This window comes from Gavialis gangeticus, unplaced genomic scaffold (genome assembly GCF_001723915.1).
Source record: "Gavialis gangeticus isolate Ggan-Ray unplaced genomic scaffold, GavGan_comp1, whole genome shotgun sequence".
Classification (NCBI taxonomy): Eukaryota; Metazoa; Chordata; order Crocodylia; family Gavialidae; genus Gavialis; species Gavialis gangeticus.
The window spans coordinates 154,452,167-154,452,556 of record NW_017729025.1 but is presented as its reverse complement, the minus strand read 5'-3'; positions in this window follow the sequence as shown (position 1 = coordinate 154,452,556).

The following is a 390-nucleotide window of genomic DNA, read 5'->3' as shown; positions in this document are numbered from 1 at the left end:
CTTTAGCATGTGCCTTCTTGGAGCGGGACCCCCAAATCCTTCAGCTCTCTGTGTTTTTTTCCTTTTTATTTTTAAAGCCGGGGGGTTTAATGAGCCCTTCTGGGTTGTGTCTCCTCACCTCCTCCCTGCAGGCTGGAGATGGAGGGTCCAAGTTCCCCTTCATCTCCTTGGCACAGGCTTGTGTGCCAGGGGGCTTGTAGCCGCCCAGGAGAAGGGCCAGCCCAAGCCCTGCCAGACCAGAGGAGCCGGGATTGCTGGCTTGTGCTTCAGGAAGGGGGGGCATTGCTCAGAGGTGGAGGACAGGGGCTGTGGTGAGTGCTGGGGCTGGGCAGGGGGGTTGTTTTGTTTAAGGACTAAAAAAAAAGTTAGCACAGCTGAGAATAGGAATAG